Source organism: Aquarana catesbeiana, linkage group LG12 (genome assembly GCF_042186555.1).
Source record: "Aquarana catesbeiana isolate 2022-GZ linkage group LG12, ASM4218655v1, whole genome shotgun sequence".
NCBI classification, from domain to species: Eukaryota; Metazoa; Chordata; class Amphibia; order Anura; family Ranidae; genus Aquarana; species Aquarana catesbeiana.
In genome coordinates, this window is record NC_133335.1 from 195,224,176 (window position 1) to 195,246,340 (window position 22,165).

The 22,165-nt window shown below is 45.3% G+C and overlaps 1 long non-coding RNA gene across 1 annotated transcript in view; it reads left to right on the forward strand.

Moving 5' to 3' along the window:
- The window catches only part of LOC141114236 (uncharacterized), a 49,524-nt gene extending 27,579 nt beyond the window's left edge, over nt 1-21,945 (forward strand). Inside the window, exons 2-4 of the long non-coding RNA XR_012236890.1 lie at nt 18,981-19,071; nt 20,524-20,570; nt 21,756-21,945. This is a non-coding gene — a long non-coding RNA (uncharacterized lncRNA). The remainder of the gene's footprint in view (nt 1-18,980; nt 19,072-20,523; nt 20,571-21,755) is intronic.
- The last annotated feature ends 220 nt before the right edge of the window (nt 21,946-22,165 follow it).

Here is a 22,165-nt window from a genome sequence, read left to right on the forward strand (position 1 = left end):
TGTATTTTCTGAATGTCAAAATGTGCTGCAATGTAGACAGTGTGGATCCATAGTTTTAGATTCTGACACTTCTTACCTGTCCACTGGGCTGCCAATAGTGTAAGTAAGGAGGGGCTGGCTAAAGTATCCCAGATTATTTATGCAAACAGCTCTCATGGAAGTGGAGAGGGTTACCTGTCCAAAACATCTACCCATCCCCCCCCCCCTCTAAAATTTTGCTAATGGGCCACCAGAGGGGGAGATGAATCAGATAAGTTGACCTTACCCTTTTGGCTTAAAACACTCATTTAATTTTTCTCCTTATGTTGGCTAACCATGTTTGTGTCAAATCTGCTTGCAATGTTATGTGCAGAAGTAGTATTTTTTTTTAATCCACAGTTTCCTTCAAACCCACAGCAGGACGTTGCAGCCCAGTTCCAGCACCAGTGGGATTTTCCCAACTGTGGTGGTTCTATTGATGGAAAACATGTCCGTATTGTCCCACCACCCAACTCGGGCTCATATTATTTTAATTATAACGGCTTTTTCAGCATAGTCATGCTAGCTGTAGTGTCTGCCACATATGAGTTCCTGTATCTCTTCAAGTGTTCACTCACATTTTACAAAATTCAAATCAGCAAAAATCGGTGTAACTTCAAAACACAGCAACACAGCAGTTGGATCACACATGTTTCCGATCCCATGAATAAGTCAATCTATGACGAAACATGTCAGGGGAGTGGCTGTGACGTAGGACGCTGTTAGCTGTACGAGATAGCGGTGATTTGATCTGCTCGTGAGGCACCGAGGAGGGGATGAGAACTGAGGGGCTGACGCCTGCACACCTCGGGTCCACCCTGACCGTATCACTGTATTGTGTGATCCAACTGTTGTGTTTTGAAGTTACACCAATATTTGCTGATTTGAATTTTGTAAAATGTGAGTGGTAGTGTTTTAATAAAGCGGTTTTACTGGTTTACACTATTGGAGCACTTTATTATTTTACATGTGGAGCGTTTCCCATACACATTGTTGGAGATCGGGCTGATGATCATACCCTATCTGTGTGGTATAAAAGCGATTTAGCCTTGCACGCAGATGCAGGCATGTGGAGTCGGTGAGTGCGTTTCTTAAGGGAGTGGGTGCACTGAACACTCTGGTGTGGTGGAAGACATTAAGAAGACACTCCAATCAATTTTTTCCCATTATATCCACGTTTGATTATATGGACATTTTGTTTGATTTAATCACTTTTAAATCACATGGTGCCTTAGTTATTTAAACACATTATTTTGCACTAGTTTTTTTACAGTGGACATGTTTAATATGTTCTGAACTCAACTATTGTGTTTATAGCAGCGCCACTAATTTTCTTCTTTATGTCTATTGTGTTGACTATTTAGACATTTAGAAGGATCATATATAGTTTGATACTGCCACTATACTTTTTATTGTATAGTGGCAGCTTCATTCACTAATTTATTCACCAAATTTATTCACCAAATCTATTCGTTTATTAGTTTTATTTGTGGCGCGGTGGTGGTAATTATAGTAAGGGGTGGTTGTTTACTATAATACTATACAGCTACCTTAAACTTGCCACCTGCTGAGGATAATGTTGAGGGCATCAATTTTGTATTTGTTGCAGATGAGGTTACCTATGAGGAACCTCACCCCAGAGCAGAGAATATTTAACTACAGGCTCTCTCATGCCAGAAGGGTGGTTGAAAACACCTTTGGCATCCTCTCCAGTCATTTCAGGCTGTTTTTAACCCCAATTAACCTGGCGCTATACAAAATCAACCATGTGGTATTATGCTGCTGTATCCTCCATCATTTTTTACGGATGAATGCTAGCAGCTACCTTGCCTCAGTGCCAACTGATGCAAACCCTCCAGTGGCAGGCCTAGCTGAAGGAGGCTGCAGCTCGGCCGTCTGTGGGCGTGATGACGTCTCTCAAAAATGCCCGTGCTGGATTGCCCTCCCAAAATGCAAGAGATCTATGGCAAAAATACCTAGATTATTTTGTGGGTAGAGGGGCAGTGGCTTGGCAGCAATTTGTAGCTGATCATAATTAATATATTTCTTTGATCATAAACTCCTATTTTACTTGAACTACTGTTGTCAGTGTTTCTTATCTGTCTAATATGTTCACACATGTGCTTTATTTTGGCCACTTGCTCCCATAGTGCAAATGTACCTTATTTGCTACATGAGGTGACAATATCTTCTTCAGCTAACTATTATGGTCTGCTGTGGGTCTGCTACACACACACACAATGTTTTTGTTCTTAATTGATCTAATGCATGAAGTTCAAAAACATTATGCCTTTTCAACTCATAATTTTTTGGAGGACTAAAAATTGCAGGAGTTGGCCACATTTTAAGACCACATTGTCCCTGTAAATACAACTGCTTAACAAATACACTGGTATTGAGCTTTGAAATAATAAGCCACACATTGTTTAGTAAAAAACAATTTACTCAAAGCACATTCACATATGCATTTTAAGGTTTTAAAACAAACCAACATCTTGGTGTATAACATGTATGTTTTGCATTATTTCCCCTTTTTTGAGGCTAAACAGGCATGTTCAAAAACATTAGATACACATTCATTATACAGGAGAGCGGGACAGCTGCGGGCTTCATGTGTTTGAGCCCGCTCGTCCCGCTTCTCCCTCTGTCAGGAGCTGCGGACCCTAGTCAATTACAGAGTGAGAGCGGTGCTCTGTGTTCCTCCCGCCCCCACCCCCGCCTGGCAGACCTGTGTAGCACACAGCCGAGTGAAGTTTTCTGGCTGTGTGCTGGGTCTGATAGGCTGGGACTGTGTTCCGCCGTGTTATCAGGTAAGAAAGAACAAGGTGAAGAGAAGGGGAAGAGGATTAATTTGTTCAGACTGCAGAGAATTGCTGGTACAGAGGTGGACATGGGGGGGGGGGGGTACAGAGATGGACATGGGGGGTACAGAGGTGGACATGGGGGGTACAGAGGTGGACATGGGGGGGTACAGAGATGGACATGGGGGGTACAGAGGTGGACATGGGGGGGGTACAGAGATGGACATGGGGGGTACAGAGGTGGACATGGGGGGGGGGACAGAGATGGACATGGGGGGGTACAGAGGTGGACATGGGGGGGGTACAGAGATGGACATGGGGGGTACAGAGGTGGACATGGGGGGGTACAGAGATGGACATGGGGGGTACAGAGGTGGACATGGGGGGGTACAGAGGTGGACATGGGGGTTACAGAGGTGGACATGGGGGTTACAGAGATGGACATGGGGGTACAGAGATGGACATGGGGGGGTACAGGGGTGGACATGGGGGGGGTACAGAGGTGGACATGGGGGTTACAGAGTTGGACATGGGGGTTACAGAGGTGGACATGGGGGGTACAGAGGTGGACATGGGGGGTACAGAGGTGGACATGGGGGGGGTACAGAGGTGGACATGGGGGGTACAGAGGTGGACATGGGGGGGTACAGAGATGGACATGGGGGGTACAGAGGTGGACATGGGGGGGTACAGAGATGGACATGGGGGGTACAGAGATGGACATGGGGGGTATAGAGGTGGACATCGGGGGTACAGAGGTGGACATGGGGGGTACAGAGGTGGACATGGGGGGGTACAGAGATGGACATGGGGGGTACCGAGGTGGAAGGGGTACAGAGATGGACATGGGGGGTACAGAGATGGACATGGGGGTACCGAGGTGGAAGGGGTACAGAGATGGACATGGGGGGTACAGAGATGGACATGGGGGGTACAGAGGTGGACATGGGGGGTACAGAGTTGGACATGGGGGTTACAGAGGTGGACATGGGGGGTACAGAGGTGGACATGGGGGGGGTACAGAGGTGGACATGGGGGGGTACAGAGGTGGACATGGGGGGTACAGAGGTGGACATGGGGGGTACAGAGGTGGACATGGGGGGGGTACAGAGATGGACATGGGGGGTACAGAGATGGACATGGGGGGTACAGAGGTGGAAGGGGTACAGAGGTGGACATGGGGGGTACAGAGATGGACATGGGGGGGTACAGAGATGGACATGGGGGGGGTACAGAGGTGGACATGGGGGGTACAGAGGTGGACATGGGGGGGTACAGAGATGGACATGGGGGGTACAGAGGTGGACATGGGGGGGGTACAGAGATGGACATGGGGGGTACAGAGATGGACATGGGGGGTACAGAGGTGGACATGGGGGGTACAGAGATGGACATGGGGGGGTACAGAGATGGACATGGGGGGGTACCGAGGTGGAAGGGGTACAGAGATGGACATGGGGGGTACAGAGATGGACATGGGGGTACCGAGGTGGAAGGGGTACAGAGATGGACATGGGGGTACAGAGGTGGACATGGGGGGTACAGAGTTGGACATGGGGGTTACAGAGGTGGACATGGGGGGTACAGAGGTGGACATGGGGGGGGTACAGAGGTGGACATGGGGGGGTACAGAGGTGGACATGGGGGGTACAGAGGTGGACATGGGGGGTACAGAGGTGGACATGGGGGGGGTACAGAGATGGACATGGGGGGTACAGAGATGGACATGGGGGGTACAGAGGTGGAAGGGGTACAGAGGTGGACATGGGGGGTACAGAGATGGACATGGGGGGGGTACAGAGATGGACATGGGGGGTACCGAGGTGGAAGGGGTACAGAGATGGACATGGGGGGTACAGAGATGGACATGGGGGGTACCGAGGTGGAAGGGGTACAGAGATGGACATGGGGGGTACAGAGATGGACATGGGGGGTACAGAGGTGGACATGGGGGGTACAGAGGTGGACATGGTGGGTACAGAGACGGACATGGTGGGTACAGAGATGGACATGGGGGGTACAGAGATGGACATGGGGGTACGGAGGTGAACAGAGGCGGTGGGGGGGGTACAGAGGTGAACATGGATGGGGGGTACTAGAGAGGTGGATAGGGGGTACAAAGGTGGACATGGGGGGGGTACAGAGGTGGACGGAAAGATAAAGAAGTGAATGTGGATGGGGGTACAGAGCTGAACACAGAGGTGGATGTGGGGTACAAAGGTGGACGGAAAGATATAGAGGTGGACATGGGGGGGGGTTCAGAGGTGGATGGGGAATACAGAAGTGAGCTGTGGATGGGGGGGGGGGAGAGGTAGACAGGGGATACAGAAGTGAGCTGTGGATAGAGGGGTACAGAGGTGAGCTGTGGATAGAGGGGTACAGAGGTGAGCTGTGGATAGAGGGGTACAGAGGTGAGCTGTGTATGGGGGGGGGGGACAGAGATAGACAGGGAATACAGAAGTGAGCTGTGGATGAGGAAGCAGAGGTAAGCAAAGTGATGTGCAGAAGTGACCAATAGATAGTTACTTTGCGGGAGGGAGGAGGATATGCAAGTACTGCCCCTTGTGCTAATTTTTTTCTGTGCCCTGTATGATACAAACACCTCAAAGTACACCCCCCAATCCCTGTGTGTCATCCTGGACTCCTATCTCCCCCCTTCCCCCATTATCTTGAACTCCCCCATCTCTCCCCCCCCCATCCTGGACTTCTCTATCTCTTCCCCCCATCATTATTATTATTATACAGGATTTATATAGCGCCAACAGTTTGTGCAGCGCTTTACAACATGAGGGCAGACAGTACAAGTACAATACAATGCAATACATAAGTTTATGTGTTTGTTTTGTTTTTTCGAATGTTGGGGCGGAGAGACAATTTGCATGGGGGGGGCCCAAGAATTTTTTTTGCCCAGGGCCCAATCAATAGTAAAGACGGCCCTGTTGGCAAGGCTGCATTAATGGGCACTGATGAGGCAGGCAGCAGCCAGAAATTGTTCTTTACCCCTTAAGTTCTGCCCTAAGCCCATGGCTTTTGGCCCACCTAGAATCACCCCTGTCGGTGGCTAAATGAGTGTGTTTGAAGTTGTCACTTACGTTTTTGGTGGGAAGATGTCCTTGTTGCCTCCCCTGTTGGGGCCCAAGCGATGGTAGCCTCCCTTCACCCCTTCTGGTGGCTTGGCTGTTGCCTCATTTTTTGCTGCCTCCCTGTTGAAAGAAGATAAAAAAATTAGGTACAAAAATAAAGAAAAGTACAAAAACAGGACCAAATAAGAATGTTCATATCTGCTTTCTATTTTACTTCATCTTTAAAATAACAATTCAGACAAAGATTATAGAAAACATTATATATAATTCTCTCGAGCTACTTGGAGAAAGCACATACACAGACAGCTAATTCACACATATCAATATTGATTAGATACAAATCTTTCTTACTTTTTTGATGATCTTATGTATGGACGCCATCTGGTCTTGCTCACTATGTTTGAGATCAGACCATTGTTTTCTGATTTGGTCCCTTGTTCCTGTCACCGAAAATTCGCCCTGCAAAACGGCGATGACCTTCTCCAAAATGCCATCCTTTCGGCTTTTGGGCCTTTCGTAATTGCGCAGCTTACAGTCGTAGTCGTGCTTCTCAAGGATGCGCACCATCTCCACCATCTCTTCCTTGCTCATGGGGGTTGCTTTGTGCCTCTTATGAGCTCCACCACCGCGGGGCTGCCTGGAATCCGCCATGATGTCCCCCCCGAATGTTCCGCCGTGTGTGTTGCATGCAGAAAAGAGATGGTCGCGCCCAGGGGCGGCTCCAGACAATTTTTTTTGGGGGTGCGGTGTGGGTGCTGTGAGAAAAAGTGGTGGAGGTAATGCAGCGCACGCAGTGCATTATGGTCTCGTGGGTGTGGCCAGGAGTGGGTGTGGCCAAAGGTAGGCATGACTGAAAATTGGGTGTTTCTTCACAGCCCTTCCGCTTTATATAGACAAAATAGGGCCTTTGGACACACAGAATTGATTGTTGGAGTAAAACAAGCCCAAATGGGAATAACAATGATAACCCTCAGCAAGTGTCAAGGTCAACAATAGCATCCCGACAAGTATAAGGGCCAGACAATCTCCAGTACATGTCAGGGCCAGCCATAACAACCAGCAGAACATAATAACTAACCCCTGGCACAGAATAAAAATAAACCCCCAGCATAGTACAAAAATGAACCACAAGCATGGCACAATATTGAACCACAAGCATGACACAATAATAAACCTCCAATATTGCACAATAATTAGCCCCTTAGCATGGCAGAATAATTAAATCCCAGCATGGCACAATAATGTAGCACAGCAATAAACCCCCAGGAATATGCATTAATAACTACCAGAACTACACAATTAACCCCCAACACTGTACAATAATTAACTTCCAGTTTTATAGCAGTCAGTGAGCCCCCTTCATTGTAAAACTTACAACAGAGAATATACAGTGAAGAGGTCAGCACTATATGTGGTCACCATAAGTGCCCAGATTAGGAGTGGCACCCTAGGATGCCCAGAGCAGGAATGCCCCATTTAGTCTACCCAGAGCAGGAATGACCCCTAAGATCACAGTGCCCACATAGATCAGGCTTGCTCCTTAGAATGCCCAGAAGAGGCGTGCCCCCTCAGAGTGTACAGAGCAGAAAAAGTGTCCCCTCAGAGTACCTAGAGCAGCAGAATGTCCTCTTAAAATGCCCAGAGCAGGAGTGACCCATCAGAGTTCGTAGAGCAGGAGAGTGACCCCCTGAGTGCCCAGAGCAGGAGAGTGACCCCCTGAGTGTCCAGAGCAGGAGAGTGACCCTCTAAGTGTACCCAGAGCAGGAGAGTGACCCCCTAAGTGTAACCAGAGCAAGAGAGAGACTCCCTAAGTGTGCCCAGAACAGGAGAGTGGCCCCCTCAGAGTACCCAGAGCAGGAGAGTGACCCCCTAAGTGTGCTCAGAGCAGGAGAGTGACCCCCTAAGTGTGCCCAGAGCAGGAGAGTGACCCCCTAAGTATACCCAGAGCAGGGGAGGGACCCCCTAAGTGTACACAGAGCAGGAGAGGGACCCCCTCAGAGTGCCCAGAGCAGGAGAGTGACCCCCTCAGAGTACACAGAGCAGGAGCGTGACCCCCTAAGTGTACGCAGAGCAGGAGAGTGACCCCCTAAGTGTACCCAGAGCAGGTAAGTGACCCCCTCAGAGTTCACAGAGCAGGAGAGTGACCCCCTAAGTGTAACCAGAGCAGGAGAGTGACCCCCTCAGAGTACCCAGAGCAGCAGAGTGACCCCCTAAGTGTACCCAGAGCAGGAGGGTGACCCCCCTAAGTGTACCCAGAGCAGGAGAGTGACCCCCTAAGTGTACCCAGAGCAGGAGAGTGACCCCCTAAGTGTGCCCAGAGCAGGAGAGTAACCCCCTCAGAGTGCCCAGAGCAGGAGAGTGACCCCCTCAGAGTACCCAGAGCAGGAGAGTGACCCCCTCAGTGCCTAGAGCAGGAGTGACCCCCTCAGAGAGCCCAGAGCAGGGAGTGACCCCCTCAGAGAGTGACCCCCTAAGTGTACCCAGAGCAGGAGAGTGACTCCCCAAGTGTACCCAGAGTAGGAGAGTAACTCCCTAAGTGTACGCAGAGCAGGAGAGTGACCCTCTCAGAGCGCCCAGAGCAGGAGAGTGACCCCCTCAGAGTGCCCAGAGCAGGAGAGTGACCCCCTCCGAGTTTCCAGAGCAGGAGAGTGACCCCCTCAGAGTACCCAGAGCAGGAGAGTGACCCCCTCAGAGTACCCAGAGCAGGAGAGTAACCCCCTAAGTGTACCCAGAGCAGGAGAGTGACCCCCTAAGTGTGCCCAGAGCAGGAGAGTGACCCCTTCCGAGTGCCCAGAGCAGGAGAGTGACCCCCTCAGAGTGCCCAGAGCAGGAGAATGAACCCCTCAGTGCCCAGAGCAGGAGAGTGACCCCCTCAGAGTGGCCAGAGCAGGAGAGTGACCCCCCCCAGAGTTCCCAGAGCAGGAGAGTGACCCCCCCAGAGAGTGACCCCCTAAGTGTACCCAGAGCAGGAGAGTGACCCCCTCAGAGTGCCCAAAGCAGGAGAGTGACTCCCTAAGTGTACCCAGAGCAGGAGAGTGACCCCCTCAGAGTGCCCAGAGAAGGAGAGTGACCCCCTCAGAGTGCCCAGAGCAGGAAAGTGAACCCCTCAGTGCCCAGACAGAAGAGTGACCCCCTCAGAGTGCCCAGAGCAGGAAAGTGACTCCCTCAGTGCCCAGAGCAGGAGAGTGCCCCCCTCAGTGCCCAGAGTAGGAGAGTGACCCCCTCAGAGTGCCCAGAGCAGGAGAGTGACCCCCTCAGAGTGCCCAGTGACCCCCTCAGAGTGCCCAGAGCAGGAGAGTGACCCCCTCAGAGTGCCCAGAGCAGGAGAGTGACCCCCTCAGAGTACCCAGAGCAGGAGAGTGACCCCCTAAGTGTACCCAGAGCAGGAGAGTGACCCCCTCAGAGTACCCAGAGCAGGAGAGTGACCCCCTAAGTGTACCCAGAGCAGGAGAGTGACCCCCTAAGTGTACCCAGAGCAGGAGAGTGACCCCCTAAGTGTGCCCAGAGCAGGAGAGTGACCCCCAATGTGTGCCCAGAGCAGGAGAGTGACCCCCTAAGTGTACCCAAAGCAGGAGAGTGCCCCCCTCAGAGTGCCAGATTACTTATCAAGATCAGGCATGCCCAGGGGTCGAGTCCTGCGGGAAAGCATGGGCACGGAGTTCCTGCACTTTTTCCATAGGAGGAGCGCCTTTCCTGTTGGCATCCCTCCTGCAGGACGCGGCTGCTCTCAGTGGGGTGCCACAGATTGCAGGGGTGTCTGGCCGGCGCTGCTCAGGGGTGCCCACAGGCTGATGAAACACCAGGCTGCTCGTCCATGTGGGGGAAGCAGCTGGGCTGCTCCTTCAGCCCGCGCCACTCACCCCGCCTATTGGGTTCAGCAGGTGAGGCGAGGGCCCCAGCTGCTCTTTGACGGCGTGAAGGGGGAAGGAGCTGCAATGAATCCCAATCCCATCGCCTCTTGCCGCCTGCCAGACGGGGGAAAAAGTAAGTGCTCGCCCGTGCAGCAGCCTCCCTGTGTGCCTGGATAGGAGGAGTGGCGGGGGCAGCGGCATATAGAGGAATTGATGTTTCCATATTCCTCCTGCAACCATTGAATGTTCACTTCTCCTCCTCTCCCTCTTGCAGGCATTCAGCGGCTGCAGGAGGAATATGGAAAGATTAATTCCTTTATATGCTACTGCCCCCGCCACTCCTCCTATCCAGCTTCTTTTGCTGCCCCCCATGCTCTTCTGCTCCCCCAGTGTTCTCTGCCCCCTGTGTTCTCTTTCCCACCCAGTGCTTTCCAGTTTCCCCCCAGTGCTTTCTAGTTTCCCCTGTGCTCCCTTCCCACCCCCCAGTGCTCTCTGGCTCCCCCAGCGATCTTCGTCCCCCCTCTTGTTCTCCACCCCCTGTGCTATCCAGTTTCCCCAGTGATCTCCGTCCGCCCCCAATGCTCTCTGCCCCCACCATGCTCTTCAACCCCCTCACGCTCTTCGATCCCCAGTGCTCTCCAGCCCCCCCCCCCCCATGCTCTCCAGCTCCCCCAGTGCCGTTCAGCTCCTCCAATGCTCTCCACCCCCCACACTCTCTGATCCCCAGTACTCTCCAGACCCCCCGTCAGTGCTCTCCTATCGTCTATCATGCGGTCTCTGACCATCTCCTGCAGTATGTCAGCGGTCTCTCACCATCTCCTGTAGTATGTCTGCAGGCTCTGACTATCTCCTGTAGTATGTCTGCAGTCTCTGACTATCTCCTGTAGTATGTTTGCAAACTGTGACCATCTCCTGTACTATGTTTGCAGTCTCTGACCATCTCCTATACTATGTCTGCAGTCTCTGACAATCTCCTGTACTATGTCTGCAGTCTCTGACCATCTCCTGTATCATGTCGGCAGTCTCTGACCATCTCCTGTATCATGTCTGCAGTCTCTCACTATCTCCTGTACTATGTCTGCAGTCTTTCACAATCTCCTGTACTATGTTTGCAGTCTCTGACCATCTTCTGTACTATGTTTGCAGTCTCTGACCATCTTTTGTACTATGTTTGCAGTCTCTGGCCATCTTCTGTACTATGTTTGCAGTCTCTGACTATCTCCTGTAGTATGTTTGCGGTCTCTGACCATCTTCTGTACTATGTTTGCAGTCTCTGACTATCTTCTGTACTATGTTTGCGATCTCTCACCATCTCCCAGCATCATCCATCCCTCTCTAGTGTATCCCCATCCCCGCCCAGCATCATACATCCCCCTCCACAGTGTATCCCCATCCCTGCCCAGCATCATCCATCCCTCTCCACAGTGTATCCCCATCCCCACTCAGCCTTATCTATCCCACACTTTTTTCCCCAGGACTTGACCCCTGGTATGCCCCTAGATCAGTGCCTGCCAATACCATAGAGGAGAACAGGAGTCCCCCCTTGTCTCAGCTCAGATGCTCCATAAGGAACAGGCACTGCCTGGTGTGGGGAGGGGGCTGGCACTGCCTGGTGTGGGGAGGGGCTGGCACTGCCTGGTATGGGGAGGATTGGCACTGCCACTAATCTGCCACTACTGATGCCGGGACTCATTGAAGATCAGCAGCTTATGTGGTCAGAGCTGCAGTATCCCTCCTCTATATGAAAGAGTCCCCAGACATTTTTTCTCACACAGAGCACACAGGTAAAAATGTATTTAAAAGAATTGTGTGACATATATTGGAAATTCAAGTGTGTACATTTTGGGGGTGCTATGAGGGTACTTAAACAATTTTTGAGGGTGCTTTAGCACACCCAATCACCCACTTGGCGCCGCCTCTGGTCACGCCCCGGCGTCATGACGCACTGGGAGTGAAGTTTTACGCATGCACTGTGTATATAAAGCCATACCGCATGGTCGGTGTAACGGCCGTAGGAACGATCTTGGAGTGGAGGAGGAACGATTGCCATCGCCAACACACGAAAGGAGCCAGAAAACGAAGGGACAATTTGAAATTTGGGCATAGGTGGTTAGTGGCCTATACTGCTTATATTTTTGGCCTAGATTGGGAGCAGCGTATGAGTTAAGTCAGACATGATGTTTTGTCTTGTGGTCTGTCTTGCAGGCATCATATCATGAGGGATACATTTACATTGTCAGATTTTTTGCTCCAATTCATTGACATGTACCGGGAGCTGCTCTGTCTCTGGAAGGTCAAGAGTCGAGACTACTCAAAGAAAATCTTGAGGAAGGCAGCATTGGAGAAAATGCTTGAGTTGGTGAAGTCAGTGTACCCTAGGGCAGACATCAGCTATGTCAAGACAAAAATCTCAAACCTGAGGAGTACATTTAAAAGGGAGCACAACAAGCTGATAGACTCACAGAGATCTGGAGCATCAGCAGATGACATATATGTCCCCAGGCTGGTATTACAACAGCCTGTGGTTTTTGTCCAACCAGACAGAACCCAGGCCATCGCTGTCTACACTCCCTTTAACGTCTGGTGAGGCCACAGCTCCAGAGGTCCACACAGGTCCTGCTGCACAGGATGAAGATGTGGAGGAGCCCAGCTTGACCCAGGTATAGCGTTGTTGAACATATTTGTATCCAAAAATACAATGATGATAACTAGACATTATTGTTAAAATATTTCTGCCTTAACAAAGTGGTTTCCGTATCAATAGACAGTAGTGACCAAAAATGATTTGTACAAGAATAAAAAATGCTGGGGTCAGAATGATAGTCTTTTCTATTTGTCCACATTCAATTTGCAACAGTGAGGAGATCAAAATTGTGTGTTTGATGACCAAACCCTAAAAAAGATTCTAATTATGTCCCATTTTCATACAGAGGACAGTGTCAGTCAGGAGAAGCCAGTGGGCAGCAGCCAGACGGAGTCCCAGATCCCTCCCTTACGTCCTCCTGCTAAAAGGGCCAAGAAGAGCAGCAATCTGGATGAGGCCACAGCTGCCTTCCTCAGCCAGGCCACTACCACCCTCAGGACAGACCCAGATGAGGCTGAGGGATTTTCTGTGCTGACTGCCAATAAATTAAGGCAGATGGATGATGCAGGTGTGAGGAACTAATCCTGCAGCTCCTCATCAAGGGGGTGAGGAGCCAAATTAAACAAAACACACACCTGTGTGATGTTGTGGCCCTCCATCCACCACCTCCACAGCCACCCCCCCACCACAGCAGCATGGCGGTCAGTGGCAATACCAGCCACAAGACCCCCAACAAGGCCGCTGGTCTGGGGATTTGCACCCCTACCCCCTTTTACTATTTTTTTTTTTTTTTTTTTATGGTTTTGTTAAATAATGCTTTTCTTTGTTTTATTTTATTTATTTTTATATGCATAGAATGCACTTTTTGTTTAAGTTCTTTATATTTAGATGGCAGATAGCATCTCTAATTTTATTTTTAAATTTATTTTCATGCACAATAAAAAAAAAATTGTGTAGAATAATACTTGGCTATGTGTTTGGGATAGTTTGGGAGTAAGCAGTTACATTTAAAAAAATACAAGGTAAAATTAACAAGGGACACCAACATAGTTGTATCTTTGATCTTAAAAACTACGGGATAATGGTGTTGTGGTAACTTGCCCAAAAAACAAAACAAAAAAAAAAAAACAAGCATAATAATATTATTCTTGATATCACTAGAAAATAAAAGCCTTTTAAAATACGTTTGGCAGAACTCCATCAGTATCACCAGCAAAGCAGCTTCATTATTATCCCATTAAAGAAGAAGAGAATGTGTGCTGCATTTCGAGATCTCATAATTTGCTGTGACACAAATGTTAATTCTCCATTACGAACGCTAGTTTTACAAGACCGACCGCTTCCGGCTCGTCCTTGCTTCCGAGCATGCGTGTTTGTACTTTGGACTTTTGTGTGACGGACTTGTGTACACACGATAGGAAAATCTGACAACAGACCGTTGTCCGCTGAAAATTTACTAGCCTGCCATCCAACATTTGTTGGCGGAAAGTTGGCCAAAAATTGTATGATGGAGCGTACTAATGGTCAGATTTTAGGCAAACAGTCTGTCACCACACAATTCGCGGCCGAAAATCCGATCGTGTGTACGAGGCTTAAGACTAATTTTACAAGCAACGGACAACTGGTGAGCCAGTGAACAATAGTGTGCCATAGCTGTATAGTTTGTTTTCGATTGTTGTGCTTAAAGTTATGTTGCTAATGGCAAATTAAACTTATTCGGATCAGCTCCAATTCATGCACTTTCAGAACCTCGATTAGCCCTAAATTATGCACCTTCACACCTCAGATCAGCCTTAATTCAGGCAACTTTAGATCTCAGATCATCCCAAATTCACACGCCTTCACACCTCAGATCAGCCCTAATTCATGTATTCTCAGACCTCAGATCAGCACCACTTCAGGCATATTTAAACCTCAGATCAGCCTTAGCCCCTCATTTCAGCACCTTCAAGCCTCAGATCAGCCAAAATTCAAGCACTTTTAGACCTTAGATCATCCCTAATTCGAGCACCTTCACACCTCGGATTAGCCTCAATACCTGCACCTTTATGCCAGGATCAGCCCCAATTTAAGCACTTTCAAACCACAGATCAGCCTAATGCATGCACCTTCACATCCCAGATCAGAATGCAGGCAACTTTAGACTTCAGATCAGCTCCATTTCATCCACCTTCATACATCAGATCAGCCCCAATTCAGTCAGCTTCACACCTCAGATCAGTATCAACTCATGCAGCTTTATACCTTGGATCAGTCCCAAATCATACACCATCAGAAATGATGATACATAGATGGGGGTGATAAATGCATACCTGCTGTAGCTGTCAGTTTCACTTAGAGCAGGAAGAGGGTTTGGCAAGTGGGCGTCTCCGCGTCATACAGACGGATGGGGATCTGTTCCCAATCTGTCTGGCAGATCAGATGGCAGTCGGGTGTAAACGGACAGGCGGTCCATAAAGGAGAGTGGGCTGAGCCTGTGTCTGCTCTGCATAAGCGGAGAAGACACGGACCAGCCATCTGCCTGCTCAGCAGAAATCAGCGGACAGATTGCTCACTGATCAGGCTGATCAGACTCCAACGGAGCCCGCCCCGTGTATAAGGGGCCTAATAGTTTGCTTGTTGCCTTTCGTCGGGCGAATGTAACGTCCCTAACATTTGATCCTAAGAGAAAATAAGATTTAAGAACATTCGACCATGACAGTCATCAGGGGACAGAATATGAGGGAGACTTCTGCACTCTGGGTGTTTGACCGAATGAACCAGAGTGAAGCAGAATGAACCAGAGTGAAGTGAAACATTTGGCAGTGGTATTACTACTATTGCTAAATGTGACAGCTTCCTCCTGGTTGTTAGGGTGCTAGCACCCAGCAGCGACCTAACAACCAATAACTTATCCTCGCCTGGCACTTTCAGCTGTCAGCTGAGGATTCCTGACTGACAGGTGAATGTAAACGAACAGCCGGGACAGCGTAAAAAAAAAAAAAAATAAGCATATGGTCCCCACTATAGGTCTGGTATGTATTTTAGGGGGCCCCAATGAAACAAAACAAAATGGCATGCCGCCCCCCCCCCATTACTTTGAGTCTGGTGTGGATTTTAAGGGGTAACCTCACTCAAAAAACAAATAAAAAGAGATACCAGATCCCTACCTGAGCATGGAGCCTGGGTGATCATAAAATGAAGGGCCAGCGTGTGTGCCCCCCCCCCCCCAAACCATACTAGGCCACATGTCTTCATCATAAAGGGGTGTACCTTGTTGTCTCCATGTTGATGAGGACAAGGGCCTCTTTCCCACAACCCTGACCCAGTGGTTGTGGGAGTATGCAGACAGAGGCCTGTTCAGAATCTGGAATCTCCCTCTAAAAATAAGGGTGCACAAGACACCGCTCCTCCCCATCCCATCCCATACTATAGAAATAAGCAGACCCAAATGTTTGTCAAGTCCTTTATAAAAGAAAAGACCCACAATGTAAATCTATTACTAGCCATGTCATCCAGCCATTCGGGCCCATGTTGATCGCGAAGAACGATGCCCACTAACCCGCCGAAACAAAAAACCCTTTAGCCTCCTTACAAAACAAGACATATCCTTATTTGGTTGATGTCACTGAGTGAGAAATATAAAAGATGATGTTACACCGAGTAAATAGAAACCTAACATGTCACGCTTTAAAATTGTGCACGCTTGTGGAATGGCAACAAACTATGATACTTAAAAATATCCATAGGCGACACTTTAAACATTTGTACAGGTTACCTGTTCAGTGTTAAAGAGAAGGTTTAGTGCTAGAATTTGTACAGGTTACCTGTTCAGTGTTAAAGAGAAGGTTTAGTGCTAGAATTAGTGCTCTCGCTTGCAGCGATACCTCACATGTGTGGTGTGAACACTGTTTCAACTTAGGTGTGCTTTGCTTCTGTACATGAGCACAGAGGGATGAAGGCGCTTTAATTTTCATTTTATATTTTACACTGTCACTGAAAGTGATGTCATGGCGTTGCTCCGGCCCTCCAAGACCATAGAGGTGATCAAGGATGATCTGGTCTCTAGTAACCTCTATGGCCAGCCATGCGACCAGTCGGATAGTTTCTCGGGCGCTCCGGTAAAAATGGTAAGCCCGAGAAACACTGGCGAGTGGCAAGCGGGAGCTCCTTCTGAAAGCGAATCCAGTGGTTAATTAGGTGCTTGGACCGCTTTCATGAGAAAGCCAGTTGCCGGCTTTCTCAGCAGACCACTTGCAAACCGCAACGTATATATATGTATAGCGGTCCACAAGTGGTTATCTATGCCCTACTGTCCAGCTGTTTCTGTCCAGCCATTTCTTTCACCTCAAACTGCGCTTTTTATTGTTCAATTGAACTGTTTTTACCTAATATTCATTTGACTGAATATTTTTATTTTAATAAATTCCATCATCCAGATTTTACATTATGTGGAGGCTTTTATTTCTTTTTTTGAACCTTACATAATACTATAATCTGGAGGGGATATATCCTGGAGTACCGTGCTCGGAACCATCAATGGTTTGGAATCATATCCATTTCCACTGGTCTCTTGGAGTTCTTACCGGCCTATAGAGGAGGGTATTGAATGGTCTACCCTGGGAACCTGACCCTACATCGCCGGCTTTACGCTTGATAGATCCACTGCCATATAGTGAGTTGGGTCCACTACTTCGGTTAAGAGTAGCTTATTCTCTCCCCCATCCCTGGAAGGTGAAGGCACTCCTGGGTGTATCTATCCACAGGTCATTTCAGAGACTGTTTGATATCTGTAGCAGCAGTGTGTTTTCCTCACATGCCACGGCCCACTTTGGATATCTCAACCGTATGGACTATCACGTTTGCAGTTTTAACTACATTTGGAATTAGCATTTTTTTTGTTGTTCCATATGTTTTGGTCACACATGGGTCTGTCTTTCCTAAACATTTACACAGGATTGTGTGATTATTTAGGGCATTACAATCACGTTGGATGTTTGATTTTTGTTTTATTTGTTTGAACATTTGCACATGATACTGTTGATGTCTGATATTTTGTTTGTTTTATTCCTTTGAATATTTGCACATGATACTGTGATTTTAACTAGTCACTTATACATTCTTGTTAGCAATTTTTTGTGCTTGCGACTTCTTGCGACTCATCATCGCATGAGGTCTGCCATATATAATTACTGTGTGACACTCATATGTTGTGCTGTCTATTATTAGATAGTATTTTTTCACATTACTAGTCTTCGTATAATTTAAAACATACATTTCCTTGCTAGGTACTCACCTGGCATACCTCTAGCACTACACTTTTTACTCACATATTTATTTACAATTAGTCTCATTGTTGTGTTGGCTGCTTATACACTCTAGATTGGCGCAGTATTTTATTATATTTTTTCATTGCTTAGATGTGACAGTTTAAATGTATGATGAAAGCCCATAACCAATATCCGTGACTATAGTTTGGGCTCTTACACATGTCGTGTTATTACATATGTTGTAACATCCAATTTGAAGAACCACATGTAATGTCCTGCATGCTATTATTGCATTCATAAGAGGGGTTTATATCATTATACGACACATATAGCTAAAGTTGTTTTTTGTGCAACTTTAATATTCCATGTACAGGTCCCCTTCTCTTTTCCATTACCCATCAGGTTTTTCAAATGTTCAGGTCTAATTGATTTGTGCAGAAGTGTGTTCAAGTGATAATAACAATAATAAGTGTTACTGTAGGTTGACAATCTTGTCATCATGCTTTAATACACACAGTGGGATATTTGTGGATAGCTGTTAAATCACAGGAATCAATGAAGTATTGCTGACACAATTCCCTTATGCAATTTGTTTGTTATCGCACATGTTGCTGGTTTGGGATTTACTGCTCATTATTGTAGCAATATACATAATAGGTGTTTAGGGTGCATACCAGGCACTGCTGGGCAGATCAATCTCTTGCCTGGCAATCCACCACCAATGTCACTCAAGCAAAGTTGGAGATTCTTCACTGTCATATAAGCAACCCACTGACACCACCAATTAGCTCCCACGGACCCCAAAGAAAAAAAGCACTAAACCACTGACCACCAATTTAAAGGGGGTACTACAATTACCACCAATGTAATGAGGGGCACTACACTGACCACTGATGTAACATGGGATTGACAAAACCTCTATATGTATATACAGTTGCAGGTTTCCAAAACTTTTTTGTTGCCAACATCCTGCAATATCATAAATCAAATTTCTTTTTTGTGTACCATACAAATCAAACAAATGAATCATTTAAAAATCAAAGATATGTTTAAATATAGATTTAAAATAAATTTAAGTAGGATTCTGCTGAGAATTGTATCACTTGGGCATCAACAATAATTAAAAATGATTACAAAATTAAATATTGTCCACCTCACAGCTCACAAAACCACCATGTCAAATTGGTACATACAATACATTATTTCATCATTTGCTTCCCCAATTAGTGAACTTTACTATCTAAGGCCACAAAGAACAAGGAAGTATGAACATGGTTAAAGCTTTTTCTTACAGGTTTGAGCTTGAACTCAATGCATTTTGAATCAACTTGTTCAGGAGTAAGGAGGTGGGATATTTAAACTCATAAAAATAAATTCTGATTTATTCTCTGCAGACTTGAACAGTAACTTTCCAATAGAAAAACCAGAAGGAGCATGAAGAGATTATAGGGGAAGACCTTGCCATTTAGCATATGCCATTACAAGGTATGTAGTGCCCTATTATGGCTATGATTAGGCCTTATTTCATCTCAAAATCTGGGAAAAAAAGGATATAACACGTCTTCCAGGTCTAGTGTAAGTTGGAAGTAGGGTTGCCACTTTTTCTTCACACCAAACCCGAACACTTTAGCGGCGCACAGCAATTTTTTGTTCTTTTTTTTATACACTCTATAGCAGTGGACTCCAAACTGCGGCCTGGGGGCCCTTTTCTTGCCTTTATCCAGCCCTCGGAGCACTATTCCTCCCACTGATATGAGACACTATTCTGCCAACTGACACCAACAATGGGGCACCATTTCTCCCACTGACACCAACACAATACAATTCCTGCCAATGATACCAACCAAGGGGCACTATTCCTCCCCCTAATACCAATTGTGGTGATGTTTACTCCCACTGATGCCGGGTAAAAAGTCCACTCCTGCAAAAGTCCGGTCCCCATAAAGTCTGAAGGACAATAAACTGGCCCTTTTTTTAGAAAGTTTGGAGACCCCTGCTCTATAGGATAACAGACCGGGGCACCTTTGGGCGCTCCAAAGAGAATAGTAATGCAGAGTGCATAGTTGCCCCTCACCCTCCTGTCAGGCTCTGTTCCGAACTACATCCATGTCTGAAAAAATGTGTCTGGGTTTCTGGGGGACTGAAACCCAGGCACATGATTCAAAACCCAGACTGTCCGGGTGAATACTTTAATCAACTAGATACTGAAAGCGGATGTGCACTCCTGATATATATATTTTTTTTTTACATTTAAAAATTCCCATCTTACTAATGTCACATTCACTTTTAGTGTTCTTTTCCTCCATCCATGTCCGTTTTTCTTTAAAATCGTAACGTATATAAATAATATACTGCAGTTTTCATCTTGTTTGTGGGCATTTAAAGCCCACAAGCAATCACTTCCTGGTTCCAGTACAGTAGATGTACCAGCATTCCTTGCTGGTTTCCGCGCATGCTCAGTGGTAAATGCGCTGAGCGGCGTAAATATCTTTGTTGCCATCACAACAGGTGGCGTCTTATGAAGTTCCCGCCCCCGTTGTGATGCGAAGCTCTCTCAGAATGGGGAGAGAGCTTCACACGAAAGGTAATGAAAATCATGCAGACTTTAAACCTTTATTTTAATAACTCCTAAAAATTAATTAAAAATGTATCTTATATAAATTTAATAAATATAATACTATTACTTTATCTTAGAATCATTTTTTTTTATATATTTATTGATGGAATTCCTAAAATAATTTTTTTTATCTCCATTTTCATCTCTCTCTCTATAATTATATATATGAAGATATATATATCTCTAGCTATATGTATAGATATATATATATCTATAGATATATATATATATCTCTATCTGCTTATTTTCATAAAACATTTTATATGCTTTATTGTCCTTCTAGAACATGCATTTATTTATATCACTTTGTATATTTTCAGAAAATATATTGATATTAATTGAAGATTTTGATATTTCAATTAAAATGGTAAGTAAATTATAAAAATGTTATTTAAATTATTTATCTATATATTACATAAATTGATTTATTTATATCAATTTTTATTCTATATCTATTTTTACGACCAAACTCCAGTACCCACAGGATCAGTGTCCTAAAATTATAATTCAATGACTCAAGAGGAAAGAGTAATTAATATTGTTTTTTTTTTTTTTAAATATCCACACTTAATTTTTCTCCTTGTCTATAATCTAAAATATTTATATACATTTATATTCATCTATTCTATTATTGTGTATGTGATTTTGGCTATCTATAGCTGTATCTATATATCTATCTATCTATCTATCTATCTATCTATCTATCTATCTATATATATATATATATATATATATATATATATATATATATATTTTTTTTTTTTTTTTTTTATATAGAATGACAAACAGAGAGAGAGATAGATCATTATTTAGATTGATGTATATATTTGTATACAATAATAAATCAATACATATAATAATAATTTTATATTTATATTTATATAGATATAATTTTATTTTTTTAGTAAACTATTTATTTATTAAATTATTTTTATTATATTTTAGATTTTTTGGTATAAATTAATTTATATATATCAAAATTATTTTATATATATATATATATATATATATATATATATATATATATATATATATATATATATATATATATATATATTTTTTTTTTTTTAATAAAGCAACTTTTGGCGAGGTATCCTGCTCCTGAAACAGATCGTGCCTTTCCAAGGAATCCAACCATGGCCTCTTCAAGTATTGGTTCTTCAGACTCCCAATCGCTAGATACACCTGATGACAAAATAGGCAAAATACACTGGTGTATCTGTCAGTGCTGTATAAAAATGCCAAACCAAGTAGAATCCGTGTGTTGTCAAGAGGTCGAAGAGGTCAAAGCATGTATCCCTGAGGGAAAAAAATGCATAACGGAAAGCAGATATGTTCTGTTCTCAAATTTCGACTGAGAAACATGTTGGACTGATGTTTACAATGATGCATCTCGAGAGCCTACCTGTTGTAGATGCAGACAATAACCAGTAATATAATTATATTAACAATTATTTAATGTTATAGAAGGAAAAAAAATCATCCTTGTGATTGTAATAATTTTCGATATGTATGTTGTTAGTATTTTAATACATATTTATTTTTTAAACAGGAGATTGAGAAAAACTGCGTACCGTCCTTTCATAGTTTGGATCTATGGATTTTTAGGGAAGGGGAACAGAAGGGTGATACCCTCATGTGAAGTGAAAATTATCAGAGAAGTTTTTCCTGATCCTAATGGCTCGTACGTAGGTTTCTTTTATTCTGAGGACTACGATGCATCAGAGATGGCATTTCATTAAAGCTGTATTTGAAATAATTAAAATATGATTCTGTTGCATTTTTCTTTTTTTTTTTTGAATTAATGTACTTTGTATATTCAATAAAAGTTTTTCTTTTATCAAAATAATGTTATTTTTTTTTAAATTGTAGAATTTGTTATTTTTTTTTTTTAATTTGAGTTGAATAAAATTTTAATTCATAATAACAACAGAAATGTTAGTCATTTATTTTTTGAATGTA